This window comes from Thalassophryne amazonica, chromosome 4 (genome assembly GCF_902500255.1).
Source record: "Thalassophryne amazonica chromosome 4, fThaAma1.1, whole genome shotgun sequence".
In the NCBI taxonomy this organism is placed as follows: domain Eukaryota; kingdom Metazoa; phylum Chordata; class Actinopteri; order Batrachoidiformes; family Batrachoididae; genus Thalassophryne; species Thalassophryne amazonica.
This window is the reverse complement of record NC_047106.1, coordinates 9710468-9738237: the sequence shown is the minus strand read 5'-3', so window position 1 is coordinate 9738237 and position 27770 is coordinate 9710468. Positions and strand designations below refer to the sequence as shown.

Below are 27770 nucleotides of genomic sequence, written 5' to 3'. Positions count from 1 at the left end.
ATCCTCCTCTAATTGTCCTAACTATGTCAGTGGGAAAATAGAAGAGGAAAAGGTCTTTTGGATTCTGGGGCAAAAGTGTCTCTATCCAGCCTCCTGGTGTTCTCCGTGGCTGTAACATCCCTATGACTACTGGGGCAGTGTTAGCATCCTCCTTTGTCTGCCAGGGACAGAGCTCTGCTACTTGTGCCAACGGAACTGTGGATCCGGAAGCAGAGGTACATCGTGTGTGCTCCCAGAGCTCTGTGTGCACGATGGTGGTTCCTCACACATTCAAACAGAGAGTCAGTCTGTGGTGTATCTGATGTTATGTCATCTTAATTCGGTCATGTGACTTTGATGAATGTCCACTTCAGCTGACAGTTAGCCAGCAACCTAAGATGTCAACTGGATGCCACTGTTACTCTCTGGAGGTCCCCTGAGTACTGCTGTAATGACTCAGAGTCAAACAAATGCTTCATTAGGGAGACGTGGATGAGGCATACTAATTGTGTGACACATTTCTCTGTGGATGGCCCAGCATGCAGGTGAAGACCTCAGCAACTGGAAAAGGCCAGAGACCCGCCCACATTTCATCTGACTGTGACAGATAAAAGGGTGAGAATATAATGATTCCCTGCTGGGTGCTTACCATCCAAAAACCATAGTGTTGTGTGGGCCGCTGAAGAGGAGGTACTGCTGGCCCACCACCACCAGAGGGCACCCTGCCTGGAGTGCGGGCTCCAGGCACCAGAGGGCGCTGCCACCTCACAGGAGCAGCCGGGGTGACAGCTGTCACCTACGACAGCTGTCACCAATCATCTGATCTGCATCGGTATATCAGCAAGACATCATCTCCACCTCTTTGCCGAGATATCGCTCTACCGAGGAGGTAACGTACTCAGCCAATTGTGTTGTCTTCTTGACAGTAATACTTTGTTGCTTTTGCGCAGATAGTGAGTAGAACAGCTGGAGACTGTATTGGACCTTTTGGATAAGTACTCACATTCCTGCACTAACCAGTATTTTCCTGACGAGAGGTGGAGGTGGTTTTTCCACCATACGTGTTGCTGGGTGCAGGCGCACCCACATCTGACTGTTTTTGTTCCTCGCCAGCAGTACCAGATCCGACAAGCGGAGGCAGTGGCCACCTGGGAGTTCGGGACTTGGCGGCTCCAGTATTCCCGGGGTTCGGTGGCGGAGGAAATCGTGTGGTTCCGGTTCTGCTTTGGACAGCCGTCTTCTATCTTCAAGCCTGCCCACATGACACCTTTTGTGATTTGACTTTATTGTCTACTATTGTAATCTGTCGTGTTTGTTGTGCTTATTTCACAACAGTAAAAGTGCTATTTGACTTCCTCCATTGTCCGTTCATTTGCGCCCCCTGTTGTGGGTCCGTGTTCCTACACTTTCACAACAGGATATCTCGGCCAACGTCATGGATCCCGAGGGGCGTCAACCGGCTGTTGAACGGCCAATGGAAGAACAGGGCGCACAGGCGTCCGCAGGAGGAATGATCGGTGAGTTGCAGCGAATCCTCACCGCCTTCACGGCTTGGTTGGATCTAATGACCGAGCAGAACGTCCTCCTTAACCGCAGGGTGGAGGCTCTCGCCGCGCAGGTGGAAGCGCGCCCTCAGGGCGCTGCTGCGGCTCTCCCTCCTGTCGACCCTGTGCGTAACAGTGACGTTCCACAGGTCGTTCAACGACCCCTCCCACCTTCCCCGGAAGCATACATAAGCCCTCCAGAGCCATACGGGGTTGTGTGGAGACGTGCGCGGACTTTCTTATGCAGTGTTCGCTCGTCTTCGCACAACGTCCCGTCATGTACGCGACTGATGCTAGCAAAATAGCTTATGTGATAAATCTGCTTCGCGGTGAGGCACGCGCTTGGGCTACAGCGCTCTGGGAGCAAAATTCACGGCTCCTTCAGACATATGATGGGTTTGTGAGGGAGTTCAGAACAGTGTTCGATCACCCAAATAGAGGAGAGACCGCTTCAGCCGTGCTGCTGTCAATGAGACAGGGGCGCCGGAGCGCAGCTGCTTATGCAGTCGACTTCCGCATCGCGGCTACGAGGTCCGGCTGGAATAGCACTGCCCTCCGCGCCGCCTTCGTAAACGGACTGTCGTTGGTCCTGAAGGAGCACCTGGTGGCTAAGGACGAACCGCGGGATTTAGATGGGCTTATTGATCTCGTTATACGATTAGACAATCGGTTAGAAGAACGCCGTCGGGAACGAGACGAAGGGCGTGGCCGGGCACGCGCCGTCCCTCTCCCTTCCAGCTCCGACCGAGCTCCGCCCTCCCCACGCTCCACGGCCTCTACGCTCCATGTGGTTACAGCTCCCCCTGCTGATGAAGCTATGGACACAAGCAGGGCCACATTTAGACCACCGGATAGACAGAGGAGGCTGGTCCGCGGAGCGTGCTTTGTTTGTGGCTCGATAGAGCATCGGGTGAGGGACTGCCCCGAGCGGTTCAACACCAATGCCCGCCCCTAGAAACTGGGCTAAGGGTGAGCCAAGACATTCACGTGGGACACACCCATATTGCCACATGAATCCCAGTTACAATCCTCTATGAGGATTTAACCCTTCAGGCCCCAGCACTGGTGGACACGGGCTCTGAAGGGAATTTGCTAGACAGCAAATGGGCCAGGGAGGCAGGGCTCCCTCTGGTGGCACTTACTTCACCTGTGCAAGTACGGGCACTAGATGGCTCCCTACTCCCTTTAATCACACATAAGACACCTCCAGTAACTCTAGTGGTGTCAGGGAACCACCGGAAGGAGATCGAGTTTTTTGTGACTCCTGCCACCTCCCGTGTGATTCTCGGGTTCCCCTGGATGTTAAAACACAATCCCCGTATCGATTGGCCGTCCGGGGTAGTGGTTCAGTGGAGCGAGACCTGCCATCGGGTATGTTTATGTTCCTCGGTTCCTCCCGGTTCCCAGGCTAAGGAGGAGGTCAGAGTCCCGCCCAATCTCGGGACAGTGCCGGTGGAGTACCATGACCTTGTGGACGTGTTCAGTAAGGATCTGGCGCTCACCCTTCCCCCGCACCGCCCGTACGATTGTGCCATTGATTTGGTTCCAGGCGTTGAGTTTCCGTCCAGCAGGCTGTACAACCTCTCACGACCTGAGCGCGAATCAATGGAGACCTACATCCGGGACTCTTTAGCTGCCGGGTTGATCCGGAATTCCACCTCCCCGATGGGTGCAGGTTTCTTTTTTGTGGGGAAAAAGGATGGTGGACTACGTCCATGCATTGACTACAGGGGGCTGAACGAAATCACGGTTCGTAACCGATACCCATTGCCCTTGTTGGATTCAGTGTTCACGCCCCTCCATGGAGCCCAAATGTTCACTAAGCTAGATCTTAGAAATGCGTATCACCTGGTTCGGATCTGGAAGGGAGACGAGTGGAAGACGGCATTTAACACCCCCTTAGGTCACTTTGAGTACCTGGTCATGCCGTTCGGTCTTACAAACGCCCCCGCGACGTTCAAAGCATTGGTTAATGATGTCTTGCGGGATTTCCTGCACCGATTCGTCTTCGTATATCTGGACGATATACTCATTTTTTCTCCGGATCCTGAGACCCATGTCCGGCATGTACGTCAGGTCCTGCAGTGGTTGTTAGAGAACCGGCTGTTTGTGAAGGGCGAGAAGTGCGAGTTCCACCGCACTTCTTTGTCCTTCCTGGGGTTTATCATCTCCCCTAACTCCGTCGCTCCTGATCCAGCCAAGGTCGCGGCGGTGAGAGACTGGCCCCAACCTACCAGCCGTAGGAAACTGCAACAGTTCCTCGGCTTTGCAAATTTCTACAGGAGGTTCATTAAGGGCTACAGTCAGGTAGTTAGCCCCCTGACAGCCCTGACCTCTCCAAAAGTCCCCTTCACCTGGTTGGATCGTTGCGATGCCGCGTTCAAGGAGTTGAAACAGCGCCTCTCGTCTGCACCCGTTCTGGTGCAGCCCGATCCTAGTCACCAGTTTGTGGTTGAAGTGGACGCCTCGGACTCAGGGATAGGAGCTGTGCTTTCCCAGAGCGGAGAGACCGATAAGGTCCTTCACCCGTGTGCCTATTTTTCCCGCAGGTTGACCCCGGCCGAACGGAACTATGACGTCGGCAATCGAGAACTCCTTGCGGTGAAAGAGGCTCTTGAAGAGTGGAGACATCTGTTGGAGGGAACATCCGTGCCATTCACGGTTTTCACTGACCACCGGAACCTGGAGTATATCAGGACCGCCAAGCGGCTGAACCCCAGGCAAGCCCGCTGGTCACTGTTCTTCAGCCGTTTTGACTTCCGGATCACCTACCGTCCCGGGACCAAAAACCAGAGATTGGATGCCTTGTCCCGGGTACATGAAGATGAAGTCAAAACGGAGTTGTCGGATCCACCGGAACCCATCATCCCGGAGTCCGCTATCGTGGCCACCCTCACCTGGGACATAGAGAGAACCGTCCGGGAGGCCCTGGCACGAAGCCCGGACCTCAGAACTGGGCCGAAGAACAGACTTTACGTCCCACCAGAGGCTAGGGCTGCAGTCCTGGACTTCTGTCATGGCTCCAAGTTCTCCTGTCATCCGGGGGTGCGAAGAACCGTGGCAGTTGTCCGGCAGCGCTTCTGGTGGGCGTCCCTAGAGGCCGACGTCCGGGATTATATCCAGGCCTGCACCACCTGCGCCAGGGGCAAGGCTGACCACCGCAGGGCATCGGGACTGCTCCAGCCGCTGCCCGTGCCTCATCGCCCCTGGTCCCACATCGGCCTGGATTTTGTCACGGGCCTCCCGCCATCCCAGGGCAACACCACCATCCTCACGATAGTGGACCGATTCTCCAAAGCGGCCCACTTCGTGGCCCTCCCGAAGCTCCCGACTGCCCAGGAGACAGCGGACCTCCTGGTCCACCACGTCGTCCGGCTGCATGGGATTCCAACAGACATCGTCTCTGATCGCGGTCCCAAGTTCTCCTCGCAAGTCTGGAGGAGCTTCTGCCGGGAACTGGGGGCCACGGTGAGTCTCTCATCCGGGTATCATCCCCAGACCAACGGGCCAGCAGAACGGGCCAATCAGGAGGTGGAACAGGCCCTGCGTTGCGTGACGGCCGCGCACCCGGCGGCCTGGAGTACCCATTTGGCCTGGATCGAGTATGCCCATAACAGCCAGGTGTCGTCAGCCACCGGCCTCTCCCCTTTTGAGGTGTGTCTGGGGTACCAGCCTCCTTTGTTTCCGGTGGTTGAGGGAGAGGTCGGTGTGCCCTCGGTCCAGGCCCACCTGCGGAAGTGCTGTCGGGTGTGGCGTGCCGCCCGTTCTGCTTTGCTGAGGGCCCGGATGAGGACAAAAGCCCATGCAGACCGTCGGCGGACCCCGGCCCTGCGTATCGGCCAGGGCAGGAAGTGTGGTTGTCAACAAAGGACATTCCCCTCAAAGTGGACTCACCTAAACTGCAGGATCGGTACATCGGTCCATTCAAGATCCTCAAGGTCATCAGTCCAGCCGCAGTGAGGCTTCAGCTTCCGGCCTCACTGCGGATCCATCCCGTTTTCCATGTGTCCCGGATTAAGCCGCGTCACACCTCACCCCTCTGTACTCCGGGTCCGGCACCACCTTCTGCCCGGATCATCGATGGCGAGCCGGCTTGGACTGTGCGCCGGCTCTTGGATGTCCGTAGGATGGGTCGGGGCTTCCAGTATTTGGTGGACTGGGAGGGGTACGGACCCGAAGAACGCTCCTGGGTGAAGAGGAGCTTCATCCTAGACCTGGCCCTCCTGGCCGATTTCTACCGCCGCCACCCGGACAAGCCTGGTCGGGCGTCAGGAGGCGCCCGTTGAGGGGGGGGTCCTGTTGTGTGGGCCGCTGAAGAGGAGGTACTGCTGGCCCACCACCACCAGAGGGCACCCTGCCTGGAGTGCGGGCTCCAGGCACCAGAGGGCGCTGCCACCTCACAGGAGCAGCCGGGGTGACAGCTGTCACCTACGACAGCTGTCACCAATCATCTGATCCGCATCGGTATATCAGCAAGACGTCATCTCCACCTCTTTGCCGAGATATCGCTCTACCGAGGAGGTAACGTACTCAGCCAATTGTGTTGTCTTCTTGACAGTAATACTTTGTTGCTTTTGCGCAGATAGTGAGTAGAACAGCTGGAGACTGTATTGGACCTTTTGGATAAGTACTCACATTCCTGCACTAACCAGTATTTTCCTGACGAGAGGTGGAGGTGGTTTTTCCACCATACGTGTTGCTGGGTGCAGGCGCACCCACATCTGACTGTTTTTGTTCCTCGCCAGCAGTACCAGATCCGACAAGCGGAGGCAGTGGCCACCTGGGAGTTCGGGACTTGGCGGCTCCAGTATTCCCGGGGTTCGGTGGTGGAGGAAATCGTGTGGTTCCGGTTCTGCTTTGGACAGCCGTCTTCTATCTTCGAGCCTGCCCACATGACACCTTTTGTGATTTGACTTTATTGTCTACTATTGTAATCTGTCGTGTTTGTTGTGCTTATTTCACAACAGTAAAAGTGCTATTTGACTTCCTCCATTGTCCGTTCATTTGCGCCCCCTGTTGTGGATCCGTGTTCCTACACTTTCACAACACATAGCTTCTGTATAGTGTGGTAGACGTGGTGACACATGGCACCAGTGCTTTGTCCCAGACCTAACCTGACCTGCCAGGTCACCTACAGTAGGTGTCACTACATGCACATAAAAGGCAATGGCAGAACAAAAAATGGAGACGTGTTCTGTCAACATTCTGAAATGTCTTTTTTTCCCATCTATAAGAGATGACAGGATGATTAATGAGAAATATGAAGCATTTTCTGGAGTGTGGAGAGCAATCTGGCATGTGGTCACCTCACTACTCTCACACCTGGTACCTTGCAGCATGCTGTAATTTTGGCATCAGCTGTATGACAATGTCATCATCTATTCTTTGAAGTCCCTGAACCGGAACCGCTTTGTGTAATAAATAATTCCAACACAGTTCTGCCTTTGCAGTGAACTTGAGTCTACTAGTATTCCAGCTTTTATTCTGGCATTGATGAAAGACATTATGACACTCCATTGAAGAGTTGGAATACTAATCAAGATGTATAAAATAATTTAACTCGAGTTCACAGAGTACTAGTTTTTGGAACACATTCCCGTGATGACGCACCGTAAATCCTGGCAGAGCTGAAGGCATATTTTTAGGCTGATGTATTGATTGGTAGTCATGGTGGTCACTAGACAAAGGCTTTGGAATGAAAGAAACTGAAAAATAGGATTGTTTCAAACAAAATGTGGCTTCAACCAAACCTGCTCTTAAACTTCCATCATGCATGTGATGATAAGGTTATTACCTGCAACAAATCCAGACATGCCGTGCAGGTGGCAGAAAGGTATACAGGATATTAGGTAAGCAACATCCTTGCTTTTAAATCAGTCAGTCCTCATTATATCTTCTTATTTTGGCTGCTCCCGTTTGAGGGTGCCACAGAATATCATCTGTTTTCATCTCACCCTGTGCTCAGCACATCCATAAACCTCATTTTTGGCCACCCTCTTCTCCTCCTGCCTGGTGGCTCCATACTCAGCATCCTTCTTCCTATATACTCAGGGTCCCTCCACTGCAAATGTTAAGACCATCTTAATCTCACCTCGCTGACTTTGTCTCCAAACTGTCGTACCTGAGCTGAGCCCTCTGATATGCTCATTCCTAATGTTCATTCCTAATCTTGTCCATCCTCATCACTCCCAAAGAGAATCACATGTTTAAATTTCGACCCCTGTGTAACTCTTCTTGACCCCGACCTGGCTAATTATTGAAAATTCAATTGGCCAGTCACTTTTTTCTCAAAAGGGTAAAAGCTGTCCAAAGTATTCCAGAAAGGGCCAAGAGGGTGCAGGTTTTTTTTTGCAGCCACTGACTCCATCAGGTGATTTTACTGATGAACTCATCCCATCTGCCCAAAGTGATGTTAATAAGTGAAATCACCTGCTGGAGTCAGTGGCTGCAAAGAAAACCTGCACCCTCTATTTGTGCCGAATTTGGTGCCTGCATCACCATTTGAAGGATTGCTTCATTTATCTGTAGCACTATTTGGAGCAAACCAGGCACCACCCCTACAGTGAAGCATGGTGGTGGCAGCATCATGCTGTGGGGATATTAGTTTGTGGCAGGAACTGGAAGATTAGTCAGGATTAAGGGAAAGATGAATGCAGCATTGTACAGAGACATCCTGGATGAAAACCTGCTCCAGAGCGATCTTGACCTCAGACTGGGTCGACGGTTCATCTTTCAACAGGACAATGACCCGAAGCACACAGACAAGCTATCAAAGGAGTGGCTTCAGGACAACTCTGTGAATGTCCTTGAGTGGCCCAGCCAGAGTCCAGACCTGAATCTGACTGAACATCTCTGGAGAGATCTGAATGTCTGTGCACCGATGCTCCCCATCCATCCTGATGGAGCTTGAGAGGTGCTGCAAAGAGGAATGGACCAAACTGCCCAAAGATAGGTGCACCAAGCTTGTGGCATCATATTCAAGAAGAGATGAGGCTGTAATTGGTGCCAAAGGTGCAACAACGAAGTACTGAGCAAAGGGTGTGAATACTTATGTACGCGTGATTTCTTTGATTTTTATTTTTAATAAATTTGCAAAAATTAAAAAAAATACTTTTTCATGTTGTCATTACGGGGTGTTGTGAGGAGACTTTTGAGGGAAACAATAATTTCATTCATTTTGGAAAAAGGCTGTAACATAACAAAATGTGAAAAAAGTGAAAAGCTCAATGCCGAAGTAAAAAGCATCAGCCCTGTAGGGCCAGCTGCTAACAATGCTCACAACAGGTGATGTTACATTAACTCCTCCCATCTAGTTTGTGAAGCACTAACCAGGAAAATCAGCAGGTTTCTGTTTGGTCTTCCTCTGAAATTAAAGTCCAGAGACCGTGTTTTGTTTACACCTCTAATTAGTGTGGAGTTAAAATGTTTGATGAGGTTCATTAAGATGAGACTTGTTTCACAGCAAAGCAACGAGAACAGGTTCACAGTGACCTCTGACCTCAGTCAGACTCATTAACATCTCTAAGATTACTGAGCTGTTTGTGATATCATCAGGTTGTTTGGAATGGAAAAACCACAGCACTGCTCCCTCTTGCACCAGCAGACCAAAATCGGTCTGAAACCTCTTCAAATGGCCACATGTCTGTGCAATTCTCCTTTCTGCTGCACACCAGATCGACACAGAGCCCAAATCAAATACTCACAATCCCCTGGATCTACCAGGGTGCGATTAGATGTGGCTGTGTCAATAAAATAACACTCAAACTGAGCGATGCCAGTAAAAACAAATTCACATTCTTCAGGTGATAAAAGTGGTTAATAAATATTACTGACACATAAGATTTAGCACTGAAAGAATCTCCAAAATAATCTAATAAAAAATATTGTTTGGATTGTGCCGTTTATCACAAATATGAAAATGTGTTGGTTAAGATAAAAAAAATAATAAGCAAAAAGGTAAACATAATAACAACATATCTACATTGAATAAAAAGTGTGTATATATATATATATATATATATATATATATATATATATATATATATATATATATATATATATATATATATATATATTCAGTAGCTGAGATTCGCTCTGTTAAAATCTCCTAGAATGATGAGCAGGGAGCCTGGATACTTCCTCTCCACATCTGTGATCTGGTCAGCAAGCTGCTACAGCACCTCCATGCCTGAGGTGGGATGTAAACACTGACCAGCACAAATGAGGAAAACTCCCACAGTGAATAAAATAGGCGGCAGTTTATGAAAATGTTAGGGGGCTAAAACCTTTGTACATCTTTTATTCATTGATTTTTCTTCTGCTTTTAACTGCATTCAGCCACACATTCTAGCAGAGAGGTTATAAAATGAACACATTGACCCAGGAATTTTATGTTGGCTTATGGATTTTTTAACGAACAGATCTCAGTGAGTTAGAGTCAATGATGGTTTATCTGATGCTCTTATTTCTTCCACTGATTCACAACAGGGTTGTATCCTTTCACCTCTTTTATTTGTTCTATATACTAACATGTGTCAAAGTCATTATCACGGATGACTTCTTGTTAAATTTGCTGATGATTCTGTCATTGTGGCCAAGTGGTTAATGCGCTTGGATTCAGTTCAGAAGGTTCCGGGTTCAAATCCCACCCCTGCCACATTTCTCCATGTAATGTGGAGTTGCGTCAGGAAGGGCATCCGGCGTAAAACCCGTGCCAATTCAACATGCAGATCCACCTTGGATTTGCTGTGGCGACCCCAAGTGCAAACAAGGGAGCAGCCGAAGGGACTTACTTTTAAATTCAGATGATCAAAACAATGGCCCTGTGGTGTCAGATTTTATCAGGTGGTGTAAGTTGTCCTTTTTAAATATCAACATGAACAAAACTAAAGAGATAATAATTGATTTTAGGGAAAAAAAAGCAGGATGACATTTCTCCTGTAGTTATTAATGGACTGGCTGTGGACATTGTACAGAACTATAAATACCTTGGAACATTTATTGACAGTAGATTAACCTTTGAGCATCAGCTTGACCAGGTATGTAAGAAAGCTCACAAATGCATGCATTTTTAAAGTAAACTCAGGCATTTTAATATGGACAGCACTTTTATGATGTTTTATTGCCGTTTTATTGAATCTGTTCTTACCTTTTCTTTTATCTGCTACAACCCCTGGCAAAAATTATGGAATCACCGGCCTCGGAGGATGTTCATTCAGTTGTTTAGTTTTGTAGAAAAAAAGCAGATCACAGACTTGACACAAAACTAAAGTCATTTCAAATGGCAACTTTCTGGCTTTAAGAAACACTATAAGAAATCAGGAAAAAAAAATTGTGGCAGCCAGTAATGGTTACTTTTTTAGACCAAGCAGAGGGAAAAAAAATATGGAATCACTCAATTCTGAGGAAAAAATTTATGGAATCACCCTGTAAATTCTTATCCCCAAAACTAACACCTGCATCAAATCAGATCTGCTCATTAGTCTGCATCTAAAAAGGAGTGATCACACCTTGGAGAGCTGTTGCACCAAGTGGACTGACATGAATCATGGCTCCAACATGAGAGACGTCAATTGAAACAAAGGAGAGGATTATCAAACTCTTAAAAGAGGGTAAATCATCATGCAATGTTGCAAAAGATGTTGGTTGTTCACAGTCAGCTGTGTCTAAACTCTGGACCAAATACAAACAACATGGGAAGGTTGTTAAAGGCAAACATACTGGTAGACCAAGGAAGACATCAAAGCGTGAAGACAGAAAACTTAAAGCAATATGTCTCAAAAATTGAAAACGCACAACAAAACAAATGAGGAACGAATGGGAGGAAACTGGAGTCAACGTCTGTGACCGAACTGTAAGAAACCGCCTAAAGGAAATGGGATTTACATACAGAAAAGCTAAACAAAAGCCATCAATAACACCTAAACAGAAAAAAAAACAAGGTTACAATGGGCTAAGGAAAAGCAATTGTGGACTGTGGATGACTGGATGAAAGTCATATTCAGTGATGAATCTCGAATCTGCATTGGGCAAGGTGATGATGCTGGAACTTTTGTTTGGTGCCGTTCCAATGAGATTTATAAAGATGACTGCCTGAAGAGAACATGTAAATTTCCACAGTCATTGATGATATGGGGCTGCATGTCAGGTAAAGGCACTGGGGAGATGGCTGTCATTACATCATCAATAAATGCACAAGTTTACGTTGATATTTTGGACACTTTTCTTATCCCATCAATTGAAAGGATGTTTGGGGATGATGAAATCATTTTTCAAGATGATAATGCATCTTGCCATAGAGCAAAAACTGTGAAAACATTCCTTGCAAAAAGACACATAGGGTCAATGTCATGGCCTGCAAATAGTCTGGATCTTAATCCAATTGAAAATCTTTGGTGGAAGTTGAAGAAAATGGTCCATGACAAGGCTCCAACCTGCAAAGCTGATCTGGCAACAGCAATCAGAGAAAGTTAGAGCCAGATTGATGAAGAGTACTGTTTGTCACTCATTAAGTCCATGCCTCAGAGACTGCAAGCTGTTATAAAAGCCAGAGGTGGTGCAACAAAATACTAGTGATGTGTTGGAGCGTTCTTTTGTTTTTCATGATTCCATAATTTTTTCCTCAGAATTGAGATTCCATTTTTTTTTCCCCTCTGCTTGGTCTAAAAAAGTAACCGTTACTGACTGCCACAATTTTTTTTCTTGATTTCTTATAGTGTTTCTTAAAGCCAGAAAGTTGCCATTTGAAATGACTTTAGTTTTGTGTCATGTCTGTGATCTGCTTTTTTTCTACAAAATTAAACAACTGAATGAACATCCTCCGAGCCCGGTGATTCCATAATTTTTGCCAGGGGTTGCACAAGAGACAGCAGCAAAGCCACATGTGCCAATCTTGTTCGGTCAACGAGGGCTTTTTACAGCGACAAAGAGACAATTGTTCACCATGCCGCCCACTAGGTGGGGCCAAAATAGACAAGAAGTCCATTTTATGCAAATGCTGAGAGATGCGACTCAGTGACTGCCAGTCCAACAGAAGGCATTGAGGCCGGTGATTCCATAATTTTTGCCAGGGGTTGTATATGGGTTTTTAACTTGGAAAAACAAAAACAGTCTGCATCATATTGTAAATGAGTGCAACAAGATTGCTGGTGTTTCCTTAAACGACCAACCATCTATATATAAAAATAGATGCATTAAGAAGGCGAGGTCAATCTTTGTTGTCTGGGACTTCTGCACTTTATCCAGGGACCATCGTGGGTACCCACATATAGTCCCTTATAGTCACGATGGTCCCTGGATGAAGTGCAGAAGTCCCAGAGAACAAAGAGTCCAGACAAACAGGAGATGGAGACAAGAAGAAGAGGAGTATCTCTCCCTTATTAGCAGGAGTAGGGGAAAAACTACAGAGGATCTTCAGACAGCACAAAATCCCAGCTTACTTTAAACCTTTTAACACCTTGAGACAGAAATTAGTTCACCCTAAGGACAGGATCCCTAGTGCTAATTAAAGCAATTGTTTAGTTACTAGCCAATAGCAGTCTGCCTCTCGGTAGGAGGGGTCTGGTTAGGTTTAAAACTCCAGATTTTGTGGCTTCTGCTTGTTCTTCTCTACAAGGGTCAAGAAAGAAGTCAGGCTACCAGAGCAAGAATTTTAGCTAAGGAAGCTTCTGCAATTTGAAGCGAAATGTCCTTGCATCAAGAAACCCAGTCCAGTCGAAGATTCAAGCTTCTCTGCTGTCACATGAGTGGTTTTTAACTAGGTTTTCTTATTATTGTGTTATTATGTTTATTGTTTGGTGAGTTTTCATGCCATATTTAAGATCATGTTATGTTTATGTATGCATGAATGTGTTCTAGCACTGACTGCACAACAAATTGCCCCAGAGGGGCTAATAAAGACAACTTGATACTTCATACTTGATACTTAACTTACTACTTACTTACTTACTTAACTTACTTACTTAACTTCCTGTTAATTCTAGAATAGAATTTAAAATTATTCTTCTTACTTATAAGGTTTTGAATAATCAGGTCCCATCTTATCTTAGGGACCTCGTAGTACCATATTACCCCATTAGAGCGCTTCGCTCTCAGACTGCAGGCTTACTTGTAGTTCCTAGGGTTTGTAAGAGTAGAATGGGAGGCAGAGCCTTCAGCTTTCAGGCTCCTCTCCTGTGGAACCAGCTCCCAATTCAGATCAGGGAGACAGATACCCTCTCTACTTTTAAGATTAGGCTTAAAACTTTCCTTTTCGCTAAGGCTTATAGTTAGGGCTGGATCAGGTGACCCTGGACCATCCCTTGGTTATGCTGCTTTAGACGTAGACTGTGGGGGGGTTCCCATGATGCACTGTTTCTTTCTCTTTTTGCTCCGTATGCATCACTCTGCATTTAATCATTAGTGATCGATCTCTGCCCCCCCTCACAGCATGTCTTTTTCCTGGTTCTTTCCCTCAGCCCCAACCAGTCTCAGCAGAAGACTGCCCCTCCCTGAGCCTGGTTCTGCTGGAGGTTTCTTCCTGTTAAAAGGGAGTTTTTCCTTCCCACTGTAGCCAAGTGCTTGCTCATAGGGGGTCGTTTTGACCGTTGGGGTTTTTCATAATTATTGTATGGCCTTGCCTTGCAATATAGAGCGCCTTGGGGCAACTGTTTGTTGTGATTTGGCGCTATATAAGAAAAAAGTTGATTGATTGATTGATTGATACTCTAATATGCAGAATCTATCGTCACATGAATGGCTTTATTCTTTTGAATGTATTTTTTTTTTTTTTTTTTTTTACATTTTTCATTTTAGTCACTTCTTAAATAGAAGGATCTAAAGTCACATGTTTCCGCAACATTTCTCATTTTGATTAATCAAAATCAATCAATAACGATGGCTTTATCTGGCAGATCCAATGGCATTGATCTCACGTTTACATACATTATGATCCTTTGGCAATTATGTATTGAGTATAATTTATAAAAATTACATGTCTCTGTGTCATAACAAATGCATTTAATCAACATCAAAGAACATGCAGAGCTAAAAAAAACCATCAGTGAGCAATGATTTTCCTGTTCAACTCATCAGTGTCTGAGGTCAGTGGAATCATTACACATTTACACTCTTGACTTGTATTGACCACCGTGGGAACGGACGAAATGAGAAATGGTGCCTTTGCAGCAATATTGATCAAAAACAACACTAATTAAGACTTTACATTAAAAATGTGTGTCTAAAAACAGTGGCAACAACATCACAAATTAGAAACAAGATTGTCCACAAGTAAATAAATAAATAAACCCTTTAGGAATGACTGGACATCTTTAAACCCCTCACAATTGATCAATTTGTTCCAATTCACTCCAACACTAATGTATGAAGCTGTACTTCAGCAGCTCAAAGACATCTTCACTTTATTTTCATCAAGTGGAAACATACTGTGTGAAGCACTTTATTTTGGCTGCGTTTGCAGACCACAACAACAGATTTGTCATGAAGGACCAGCATCTCCTGCCCAGCTGGCACTGTAGAGCAGATGGGGATGTATTCAGACATTCACTGATAGGCAATTCCTCTCTGATTTGACCAAGAGGAAAAAGGTCAAGGCCAGCTCCCTCTGAATTCATGTGAGAGGTATCTTGGGTCTGGTGTGACTCTCTTCAGTCTCAGAAACCTCCACCACAGGAGTCAGTCACAACATACGTATGTGTGACAAACATGACCACAGCGTTCCACAGTCCACTGAAACAACTGTGCAACGGACATATAACGTCTTCAAAAAATAACTGCATGACCTGTTTTTGGATACAGGTGGTGACTTGGCATCATCAAACTATGTCAAGGTCAGCATCCTCTAAACTCATGATGGGTTAAGGAGATGAACTTTTATTTCTGCTGCTCCCGTTAGGGGTCGCCACAGCAGATCAATCGTTTTCATCTCACCCTGTCCTCTGTATCTTCCTCTGTCACACCAACCACCTGCATGTCCTCCCTCAACACATCCATAAACCTCTTCTTTGGCCTCCCTCTTCTGCCTGGTGACTCCATCCTCAGCATCCTTCTACCTATACCTTGGGTCCCTCTTCTGCACATTTCCAAACCATCTCAATCTCACCTCTCTGACCTTGTGTCCAAACTATCCTCCTTGAACTGTCCCTCTGATATGTTCATTCCTAATGCTGTCCATTCCCATCACTCCCAAAGAGAATTGCAACATCTTGAGCTCTGCCACCTCCAGCTCTGCCTCCTATCTTTTTGTCTCAAACCCGTACAACAGAGCTGGTCTCACTACTTTCTTGCAGACTTTCCTCTTCACTCTTGCTGATATTCTTCAGTCACAAATCACTCTTGCCTCCTTTCTACACCCACTCCACCCTGCCTGCACTCTCTTCTTCAACTCTGTAACACACTCTCCATTACTTTGGACAGGTAACCCCATCTCATCTACTTTCATCACTTCTACTCGTTGTAACCGCACTATTCCACTGGGCTCCCTTTCAATCACACACATGGAATCTGCCCATCACCATTGCGAAAGAAATGAAAAAAAGGACTCCTTGGTGTAATCCCACCTCCACCTTGAATGAGTCTCTCATTATACTGCACATCTCACTGATGTCACACTATTCTTCTACATGTCCTGCACCACCTTCACATACTTCTCTGCCACTCCAGACTTCCTCAAACAATTTCACAATTCTTCTCTTCTCTTGGCACCCTGTCATATGCTTTCTCTAAATCCAAAAACACAATATAACTCCTTATGGTCTTCTATAACTTGTCCAACAGTATTCTCAGAGCAAACATTGCATTGTAGTACTCTTTCTTGGCAAGAAACCATATTGATGCTCACAGATCTTCACCTTTTTCTAAGACTAGCTTCTGCAACTCTTTCCATAACTTCACGGTGTGTTTGATCAACTTTTTGCCTCTGTAGTTACTGCAGCTATGCACATCACCCTTGTTCTTAAAAACAGGAACCAGCACACTTCGTCTCCAGTCCTCAGGCATCCTCTCACTTTCTGAGATTTTATGAAATAAGCTGGTGAGAACCCGCTGCCTTTTCTCCTACACATTTCCATGCCTCCACTGGAATGTCATCTGGACCAACTGCCTTTCCACTCTTCATTCTCTTCGTAGCTGCCCTCACTTCATTACTAATCTCTTGTTCTTCCTGAATACTATTGCCACATCATCCAGCCTTTTCCCTCTCTCATTTTCTTCATTCATGAGCTCCTCAAAATATTTCATCCACCTTCTCAACAGTCTCTCCTTTCATATCAGTGCATGACAATGTGCATCTTTTGCCTCTGTAACTTGTTGCACATCCTTCCCAGCTCTGTCCCAGTTATTTCATTTATATCGTGCCAAATTACAATAAAGTTGCGTCAAGGCACATCGCACAAGTAAGGTCTAACCTTACCAAGAGCAAGCACACAGGTGACAGAGGTAAGGAAAACTCCCTCTGAAACCTCAAACAGACCAGACTTAAAGGGGAGACCATCTGCTACCGACATAATTTACAAAACAGTTCACAAAATGAATATCCAGGAAATGTTGCAGGTGCACAGGACAGGAGGGTTGCAGAAACACCACTTCCATCTCTGGATGGAGCCATACCTCAAACAGAGAGAAAAAAAACAGAATCAGGCTTTGGAAAGACAAGAAATACAGTATAATTTGTCAGCGTTAAGCAACAAGAAAAACATAATAAATACTAAGGTGACTGCTGGCCACTAGTCCTAAGCTTCACTAAAAGACCCAGACATTAAATGGTAAATGTATTTACATAAATTTGAGGCTGTGGCCTGCTCTGTTTACTAATGAAATGAATTTTAAAGGGTAGAAATCATAGTACCATAATATGCCAGTATGTTAGCCATACGAAAGGGAAAATAAATGCATCTTAAGTTTGGACTTGAAAGTCTCTACAGAATTTGAGTGTTTTATTGATGCAGGGAGATCATTCCACAGAACATGGGCATGATAAGAAAAAACTTTTTATTGACCTTGGGACGAAAAGTAGTCCTGCACCCTGAGAAAGCAGAGCCTGGGCTGGTACAGAGGGTTTAATTAGGTCAACTAGGGAGGTGCCAGTGTGTGAACAATTTTATAGGCTAGTAGCAGAACCTTCAAATCTGATGTCCCAGGGACAGAAGCCAGTGAAGAGATGCCAAAATGGGTGTAATGTGTTCAAATTTTCTGCTTTGTGTCAAAAGTATGGCAGCAGCATTTTGAACAAATGGGTGTCCCCTAATGCTGGACTGCGGTAAACCAAAAATAGAAAATTGCATGAGTCAAATCTCAAAGTAACAAATGCATGAATCAGGGTCTCAGCATCAGCCATAGACAGGATGGGATGAATCTTCGCTACATTTTGCAAATGGAAGAAAGCAGTCCTCGTAATATCGCTAAACAGGAGGTCAAAGGACAATGTAGGATCAAAAATTTCCCCAAGTTTCCTCATTTTGTCAGTGTGATGTATGACACACAAGCCTAGGCTAAGCATTAGCTGGTGAAATTGATGCAGATGTCTCACTGGACCAAGAACCATCATTTCAGTCTTGTCAGTGTTGTCTTGTCAGAGTTTCAGTCTTGTCAAATTGCTAGACATCCAGCTTTTCACTGATGCAAGGCAATCTTCTAAGGATTTAATGTAGATGAGATTACCAGCAGTTATCAGCATGTATGAGTGAGTATTATCAACATAGCAATGGAAGGTAATTCCAAAACGCTGCAATATGTGTACTAAAAGTAGGCTTTATAGGTATTCTATGTCAACAACATTTTAAATTGGTCACTGGATCCTTGATCTCTGGACAAATATAAAAATAAATAAAATCTGAAGTTTTGTCAGAAGCATTTCATTTCAGAAATTTTGGCCAGAATGTCACTCCATACCTCCAGCTGCTGCACGTCAGTGCAGGACGTCTCATTTTGGGAGGAAAAACATTTTTGATCGATTGCACTTTATTTGTATTACAATGTTTGAAAAGAGGTGTCAATTGATTTAAATTGCATTTTGCTTTGAAGTTATTAATTCCGACTGGACTCTATTGTTCTAACTTGACTCGGCAGCGTTTGGAGCTGTGTGAACAGAACGGACGACGATTCTCATTTCTTTCTCGCAACAAGACAGGAGTCCCAGTTAGTGACTTTAATCTGCAAGAAGTGACTCATGACTGACATATTCAGGGATGAAAGTGGTGATAAACAAAAAAGCTGAAACGCAAAATTACCCCCAACACCACCCACATGAAAATGTTTGAATTTTAGAAGCTCTGAAATGCAATCTGGGACTATTCCAGACAATAAACTGCAGTGAGTGCAGCATCCATTTAGGTGACAAAAAAAAAAAAAAGTTTGCTTATTCAAATTCATTCCAGTAGTATTGTGCTCTTACTAGGATGCAGCGGTTTTCTAGCTTGGCAGATAGTTCTGGAGGAAATCACTGAAGAAATTAACAAATTGAAAATATGGATTGACCGAAACAAATTGTCATTAAGCTTAAATAAAACAGGGATGAAGCAGAGATGTAAGAGTCACTAGGTGTTCACAGGAAACAGTTCTTTCTATATTTATTTATTTATTTATGTTCATTGTTAGCAGTGTAGTATAAAGTACCAGAAAATCACACTTAAGTAAAAGTACAGATACCCATTAAAAAAATGACTTTGGTAGTTCAAGTCACTGATTGAAATGCTACTCAAGTAAAAGTCTTAAAGTACCTAGTATTTATTGTACTTAAGTATGACAAGTAATGTACAACTAAATGTACTCAAGTATTGAAAGTAAAAGTATAAGTAAATGTTAATAATCAAAAACGGACAGATTTTTTTAATATTACAAAGTTTATCTATGCTTGTAAAGGACTGGTAGTATTAGTCAAAATACTGAAAATTATGCACATAACACAAAAGCACTTTAGAAACAAGGTTTCAAAACCTAAACAAGAGTAGGCTACTCACTAGGTGTTCACAGGAAACAGTTATTTATTTCTATATGTATTTATTTATTTTCATTGTTAGATGGTTTTATCTTTTCTGTTGTGTTTTGTTTCATTAGGTTCTTTTTGTCTGTTTCTCTAAAATTGTATTGTGACATTATTAGTCTATTATTATTGACTATTATTGTCTATTATGTAGACTATTATTGTTGTTGCTATTATTATTAATATATGAATAAAAATAAATTTAAAAAATTACAATGTGACTCTTTTACGACAACGAACGCTGAGCAATTGTTATACAGAAAACAAATCAACACAAATGTGCTGATGAGAACAGCTTAATGCTAACTTTAACATTGAAAACACCATAGACATACTAACGTGTTAGCATTGGTTCCGTTTTTAAGTTATAAAATACATCTAACAACTGTTTCAGAAGACCATAACAGATCGGTTTAACATAAAAAGTATTAAATATTACTCACAGACATATGCTCTTCAGGGTTTTAGCAGGGAAAAATTAGGAGAAAGTGAAATAAAACAATGACTCCAAGAATCGTAGATGGAAGCACTGCTTGGTTCAAGGTTAATACGATTCAATTGGTTCAAAGTTCAAAGCAAAGCCGTGCTGCAGAAAAGTTGATTACAGACCCGCTGCAGGTCTGTAATCAATGTAGAGAAATTAGCATTTTCCTGACAAACACCCCCCAAGTGCGCAAGTGGGCAACTGCAAAAAAGCGGACATGCCTCATGACAAATCGGTCTGACTTCGTTGCAGTCACTAGTAATCAGTGGTGTCTCTGGGTAAAAACACGACTTTTTTCATGTGTGTGTGTGGTTTTTTTTGTAACGAGTAACGGCATGGCGCATAGAAAATGTATCGGAGTAGAAGTATGCAATTAAGGTTGGAAATGTACTGAAGTAAAAGTGAAAGTAAGCTGAATTTAAAAAACTCAAGTAAAGTACAAAGTCTCCCAAAATGTACTTAAGTACAGTAATGAAGTATTTTTACTTTGTTACTATACAACACTGATTGTTAGTTGGTTTTATCTTTTCTGTTGTATTTTGTTTTATCAGGTTCTTTTTGTCTTTCTCTAAAATTGTATTGTAGCATTATGAGTTATTATTACTATTGTTGTTATAGTTGCTATTATTATTAATATATAAATTATAAAAATACATTTAAAAAATATTACAATTTGTAATACATTTGACTCTTTTATGACAACAAATGCTGAGCCATTAATTATTATACACAAAACAAATGCACACAAACGTACTTATGCTAACAGCTTAATGCTAACTTTAACACTGAAAACGCTTTAGCATCGGCCCCATTTTTAATTTATAAAATACATCTATCAACTGTAACAGGTCGGTTTAACATAAAAAAGATAAATATTAGTCACAGATATATGCTTTTTAGGGTTTTAGTGGGGAAACATTAAGATAAATGAAATAAAACAAAGAACCAATGAAACAGCAGATCAAAGCAATGCTTCACTGATTCAAGGTTCAAAGCAAAACCGCACTGCAGAAACGGTTGATTACAGACCTGCTGCAGGGTCTGTAATCAAAGTAGAGAAATTATCATTTTCCTGACAAACATCTACAAAAAACAACTGCCACTCCAAATGACCGATAAGGGAATCATTAAGCAAAAAGGATATTGATGTTGATGGACTGAATCATTTCTTAATGATGCCTGAAAAGAACCGGTTCCCAATACCCATCCCTAGTTATGTATGATGTCAACCATACAAGGGTATGGCTGACATAAGTAATGCTAAAATGATTCTCCAGCGTATCGAGTAGAATATGGTGATCCACAATCCTTCCGTACTATTCAATTTCTTGTACAGTTTACTAAATTTCTTTTCCTTAGCTTTTGCCACGTCTCTTTTTGCCTTACACCTTTTTTAGGTGCACCAGGGATCCTTTTTATACTGTTATACCTTTCATTTCTTGAGAGGTCCGCACAAGAATTGCAATGTACCCAAACCTTGCGAGCAAGTACAAATTGTAGTATCTATCTATCTATCTATCTATCTATCTATCTATCTATCTATCTATCTATCTATCTATCTATCTATCTATCTATCTATCTATCTATCTATCTATCTATCTATCTATCTATCTATCTATCTATCTATCTATCTATCTATCTATCTATCTATCTATCTATCTATCTATCTATCTATCTATCTATCTATCTATCTATCATATAGATGTAACACATTTCTGTAGTTTCTGCACTATGGTGATGGGAATTAATATCATATTGTTATGAATAAAAGGCAGGGTTTTTATGGAATTCTATAAAAATGGGGTTGACTTATGTTCAGGGTGTATACTTTTATATGGAAGACCATACACAACAGTAGGTGGTGTGAAAACCAGTGAAATGAGTGTGTGCCAGCAGGACGAGAGAGACCTGCCACTTAAATTTTCAATAGAAGCAGTGCATTGCAGCACAGTGACGGCATTTTTCTACCAGGAAACAAATGCTGAACATAACTGTCAAGCAGCAATGAAATAATGGGGCAACAGAGTGGAAAGTTAGAAAAATAGTCAGGACAGATACACAGTAAACGGTTAACATAAAAGACTGATAACAGTGACAAATGTTTACTGTGGTCCTAAAAGTGTCAGTATGTGGTTGAAAACTAAAATAAACTTTTAAGAGTTCATTATTTTCACATAAACACATTTTTTTTTTAATTAAAAAAATAAGATGTACTGTTAAGAAAGTCTTTTTCTCAAAAATATGTTTTGGAAAAGGGGTGCTGCTTTATAATCAGGGATGTCTTATATTCATGACCATATGATAATATGTCAGAAATGGGGGGGATGTGATGGTCTAGTGGTTAAGGCATTGGGCTTGAGACCAGAAAATCCTCAGTTCAAATCCCAGCCTGACTGGAAAATCACTAAGGGCCCTTGGGCAAGGTCTTTCATCCCCTATTGCTCCTGTTGTGTAATGAGTGCATTGTATGGCAGCAGCCTGATCTGGGGGTGAATGTGAGACATTATTTGTAAAGTGCTTTGAGCATCTGATACAGATGGAAAAGTGCTATATAAATGCAGTCCATTTTAACGTGTCATTCTCAAGAACTGTTTTTTCAAGGAGTTTGTCCAAGGTTGTAGAAAGCAAGCATTACAATGACAACCATTAGGAAAGTGTGAAAGGTAAGCAACTGGCACTTGACTGCAACTGGCATCCGGTGTGCTGTCAGGTGTTGGGCGTAAGTATACCGAGAAGAAGACCAGTGCATACGGCAAGAAGCAGGTCAGGAACACAACCACATAGCCACTTCAACCAGATTTGCAATGCCCTACCTGTCTTCGACTCTGCCCTTCCAGGCTTGGCTTGTTAAATTAATCCAGAGTCCCTGGGAGTCAACACCGATCCATTCTTGCTTGAAAATCAACCATTATTTTGTGTTTAACAGACTTAATTGAGTGTCCTGTTCATTTGAGGATATTGCACAGTAGTGATGTCATGGACCTCCACCTGTGTCCTGATGAGTTACTCTGTTGGAGGGGCTCAAAATAATGTGCACTGGGATCTGCTCCAGTCTCGGTCACCTTGAATAGGTTAATCAGCTACACCCAAAAAGGGGAACAGTGACTGCATAATAAACATCCTCAACACGATATTATATCATTAGAAAACTGATGATGATGATGATGATGATTCTGGCATCAACCAGCCTCCTAGAGTTTTATACACACCTATGACAGACATGAAGAGACAAACACAAGTGAGAAGATAAAGAAAGGAAAGGAGGGGAAAAGAGGAGGCAGAAGGAACAGGATTGTGAGACTAATACTGGTCTGTTCTGCTCAGTCGTTTAACAGATGGCATCAGCCCCTCCTTCCACCACCCCACCCACCCCCACTACCCCACCCAGTCACCCAGCAAACACACTCACACTGTCAAGACCAAAATAAGTGAGCACACTCTAACCAGAAAATGAAAAGACTGTCGATATAAACGTATATAATATGGTGAGCTAATACATATGCACATGGTGCCACATTTTCTTTCACCTCAGAGGTGACTGGACATCCATGCAAATCTGGGCCAATCTCTGCTAAGGCTGAGCTCTACGCAAGCTATCTACAAGGTGAGCACTGCTCAGATTTGAAGAAAGTAACACTTTATATTTGCTTCCATATCTCTTGGTTGCTATAACTGCATCAAGCCTGCAACTCACTGTTGCTCTTTTCTTTTGTTCTGCTCGTCCAGACTTCTACAGCAGCTTCTTTCCATTGTTATTTGTTTCAGAAAGTTGTTCTCTATTCACAAGGTGAAATTCTGGTCATTTGGGTTAAGGTCAGGTGATTGACTTGGCCAGACATGACTGTTCTGTTTTTTACCTCCTGAAAAAGTCTTTGTTGAGTTTGCGGTAGAACACGACTGATATGGATTTTTTAGGGGCCAATACAATACTGATATTAAGGAGTAAAAAATTTACAATACCAATGTATCTGCCATTATCATATACCTATAAATGATATGCCAATATGATTGGATAAAACACTAAAGAATAAATAGCAGTACACCCTTGTGATATTTTTCGTGGACCGGTAATATTTTTCATACCACCCGAGTAAAACCCACAAAATGAATGTTGCCTTGGTAATCAGCCAATCCATACATATGTTGTGACATCATGGCACGTGCGATCCTAGATATTGTCAATGTGTAATTTAATACAGTGGTCCTTTGCTATATCGTGGTTCAACTTTCGCAGCCTCGCAGTTTCGCTGATTTTTTTTTTAGTGCAATTTTGCATGTTTCTTCTTTTTTTTTTTTCCTTTTTTTTAACAGCGCATTGTGTTCTGCGTCCTTATCAGGCGGGCCGGTCGCGGCACCAGTCGGCATCACTGCGATTGCTCTCACTGCCTCTGATGCGCTTACTGAGTCTGCGGGCTCGGTAAGCACCGCAGCGGGCCACTCACACCGCCCCCCTCTCTGCTGTGCCAAGCTGCAGCCAACTCCAGCAACAGGTCCAGAGACTACGTTTGCTGTTTTGATGCAGCGCGCTCTGGCAGCCCGCAAGGATAGACTTCTTGTGTAAAGATCCGCAGCGCCCGCTGCATGGTCTCGGTAACTGCAGCCACAGAGCTTTGTGGCCATGACTTGGATTCTTTGCGGGTCCCACATCCGTACCCCCGGAGGCAGTGAGCTAAGGGAGAGCACGCACATTGTGTTCTGCGTGCATTTATCATTTATAGGTATATGATAAAATTGTTATCAAGCTGTTCACCAATGAATATGGCTTTATATATGAATATGGCATTATTCACCCTGAAGAAAACCATACACCCTGAGGCCGAAGGGTGTATGGTTTTCTTCAGGGTGAATAATGCCATATTCATTGGTGAACAACTTGATAACTGATAATATACAGTGTGTGTGTGTGTGTATATATATATATATATATATATATATATATATATATATATATATATATATATATATATATATATATATATATAAAGGGCCAATTATTCCTATATTATATGGTATGTGATTTTGCCAACTTCTGATTGGCCCATTCGCCACTTTCTGAGCTGTACGACATGCCGACTTGACCGCTGGTGGAGCTGAGTACACCTCGCGTGCAGCGTAGCACTAGCCAATCGAGCTACGCCTTCTATGGATAACAACCAATCAGATAACGCGATACAATGCCTACTTTGGCTGTTAGTTTGGCTGTCAGTCAACACTGCTGGCTGCAGCTGCTGCAGCAACACCTCAGTCAAGGTTCACCTCGCCAAGGCCTTGGTGAATCCCATCCTGACCAGGTCCGCATAATCACTGGCACACCTCATCAAAAGTCTATAATTCTATAATATTTCATTATTAAACGCTTATTACAAAGAAATATAATTGAGGCTTGATGTTTTACAGTTAAACATGAACTTTTTTGTTTACAAATAACTATGAATATAACAAACAAACAACTTAAGCCACGCTCCCTTCCTTGGATTGGCATTCGCCATGTTGTTAGGGATGCACAGTCCACATTTTTTCACTTCCCATCCAATCCTAGCGTGAACACGTCTACTGGGGCAAACTGCAGTGAACTGAAGTCAGATCCACACTGATGCTGAAGTGGTTTAAAGTGAAATTTGCTCAGTGAGAGAACCCTAAAATCCCATGTAACCACAAGGTTTAAAAACACAGCATAGTCTCCTCATTTTTAACATACTTTAACTTTTTGGAAGGTGCCGTAACACCTTTGGGGCCCTGTTCTGTATTCAAACCTCAGAGGGAGGCTGGGCTGGATTGTGGATTTTAAGGGTGTCATGATTTTCCCAGTGGCCAACTGTGGTGTTTTATATCAGAGTGATTGATGACGTGTGGCACTTGGAGGCTGACAGTCACGTTGACTGTGCAAGTGGTGACAGCAAGTTGCTCCAACAATGCAGCTTGTCCTTTATCGAGAAGCTGAAAAGGAAAGATGATGTAGAAAGGGGTTAATCGGAATTATACTTGGTGGGGGGGGGGCAGAAAAAAAAACAAAGAGTGTGGTGGGGGTGGGGTGTGCACAGACACAGGGAGATACCTGGCAGGCCGAGGGAACACTTTGACACCTTATCATATCCAACCCCCGAGACACCGACACATCACAACTTGTGGAAGAGAGCGACTTATAGAGGCAGAGAGAGGTGGTGGATGCTCATACCAGCAGGGTAATCCACTACAGATCAACAGATGGTACTGGCCCTGTGTGTGTGTGTGGTTATGCAGGTTTGGTGTGTCTGCGAGTGTGTGATGAGAGTTCCACCTGTTTTGTCTCCTGTTCTCCTGCTACGTACGGTTACCATGGTAAACCTGGTCAGCCGTGCATGGAAAACATTTTCTCTTCTGGGTCCGAGGGTTCCCGCGTTATGTTCTTTCCGGTGCGTTTTCTTGGAATTTGTCATCTTTTAGGTCCAGGGTTATGTTTATATCATGTTTCTGTCGGGATGTTTTTGTTTCGTTCCTCATCCTGCTATGCTCGGTGGTTGGTGTTGCGCCTCACAACTGAGCGCGGCATTTTGACAGCTGTCAAGTGAGGGCCCCTCCCCTGCATGTCTTCCTGATCTTCATGACCTTTGGCTCTTCAGCCAAATTAATTTCTGTCCCTTCAGTGGAAAGGGCTCTCTAAACTTGTGCTTGACAGATTTTACTCCTGTATGAAACTGTCTAAAATGCATGTAAAGTATAGCTAATAACAGAAAAAATAAGCAACATATCCAAGAAAAAAAAAAAAAAAACTTCCTTTAGACAAAAGTGTAACCAATGATCAATCATCACCATATCTAATGAGTGAAACATGGCCAAAGGAAACAAAGAGCAAGTGAAAGTACAAGGTTCAGCTTCATACACACACCATTAATAAACATTTACAAATTCTCTGCCCTCTCCTTAATTAGGGTAATAATTCCTGCTGCCAATTATTCCAATAATTCAGCAAAATAACTACAAGCTATTGTGCTGTGTCTGTGTTAATTCGCTGACTGCCTGACTTGTGTGAGCGTTCAGTTTCTCATTACCCAGTCATATTGTACGTTTACATTTGAGTTTAATGCATGAATAAAAATACTTTTAAGATTAAGCTTAAAACTTTCCTTTTCGAAAAAGCTTATAGTTAGGGCTGGATCAGGTGACCCTGAACCATCCCTTAGTTATGCTGCTATAGACTTAGACTGCTGGGGGGTTCCCATGATGCACTGAGTGTTTCTTTTTATTCACCTCTTTTTGCTCTGTATGTACCACTCTGCTTTTAATCATTAGTGATTGATCTCTGCTGTCTTCCACAGCATGTCTTTTTTCTGATTCTCTCCCTCAGCCCCAACCAGTCCCAGCAGAAGACTGCCCCTCCCTGAGCCTGGTTCTGCTGGAGGTTTCTTCCTGTTAAAAGGGAGTTTTCCTTCCCACTGTCGCCAAGTGCTTGCTCATAGGGGGTCGTTTTGACTGTTGGGGTTTTTCTGTAATTATTGTATGGCTTTTGCCTTACAATATAAAGTGCCTTGGGGCGACTCTTTGTTGTGATTTGGCGCTATATAAATAAAATTGATTTGATTTGATTTGATAAAAGCAATTTATTTTAGAGCAAATTCCGTGTTGTGTATATACAATAGTATGTAAAAGTCTGGGCACCCCTGATGATTTCCATTTTTTTTCTTTATAAGTCATTAGTTGTTTGGATCAGCATGTTGGGGAAAGTGTAGTGACACGGACCCACAACAGGAGGCGCAAATGAACGGTCAATAGATGAGCCAAAAGGTAACAATTTAATGTTGTGAATGTGCAC

General features: G+C 43.6%; 1 protein-coding gene and 1 long non-coding RNA gene across 2 annotated transcripts in view; one reads left to right on the top strand and one right to left on the bottom strand.

The window, feature by feature from the left end:
* si:cabz01090165.1 (uncharacterized protein LOC100333421 homolog) overlaps positions 1 to 27770 on the bottom strand; it is a 950945-nt gene that overhangs the window by 427083 nt on the left and 496092 nt on the right. The gene's annotated exons all lie outside the window — the stretch shown is intronic.
* The window catches only part of LOC117509388, a 149296-nt gene that overhangs the window by 34512 nt on the left and 87014 nt on the right, over positions 1 to 27770 (top strand). The window lies entirely within an intron of this gene.